This window comes from Dermacentor variabilis, chromosome 1, assembly GCF_050947875.1.
Source record: "Dermacentor variabilis isolate Ectoservices chromosome 1, ASM5094787v1, whole genome shotgun sequence".
Classification (NCBI taxonomy): Eukaryota; Metazoa; Arthropoda; class Arachnida; order Ixodida; family Ixodidae; genus Dermacentor; species Dermacentor variabilis.
Window position 1 is genome coordinate 25,168,364 of NC_134568.1, and position 609 is coordinate 25,168,972.

The following is a 609-nucleotide window of genomic DNA, read 5'->3' on the forward strand; positions in this document are numbered from 1 at the left end:
GTCAGAAGTTTGTTCAGAAGGCCTGTGATTAGCTTTATTCTATTTAGTTGTCACAAGAGCCCGTGCCATAGTTTCGATTAGTTTCGTTTGGTCTACATTGATGTGTTTCGTTGTTTGTTTCGCTTTTTTTTCTTTTGTAGCTTGGTTTTGCTCGAAGCTCGTTTTTGTTTTTTTGTACTTTGCTTTGCTGTTGTAGCCTCCTTTTGTGTTGTAGTTTACTTTTGTTTTGTAGCTTGCTTCAGTTTATTGCTGGCTAAACTTGCTTGTATTTTTTTAAGTACTTCTCCCTGACTGCCGGGTACAGCCCGACAAGCCTTCATGGCTTGGGCTGACCGGTCTTTGAATTTCTACTATTTTCATGAAATGAAGGATATTATTGTTATTATTATTTACCACTTTTTTTTCTTGATACACGCGGCCAGATTACTTTACATTTCGATACGAAGTTGCCGTTTGAACTAGTCGACGCTCGAAAGCTGCACAAGAAAACATCATCCAATGCAATTATATTAATTGTACGTTCTTAATATACACATTATCAGCATACACGGTGTTTTTTATCAAGTCTGTTAAAGCTTCCTAGCTGGAGCAATAAAAACTGTAAAATCG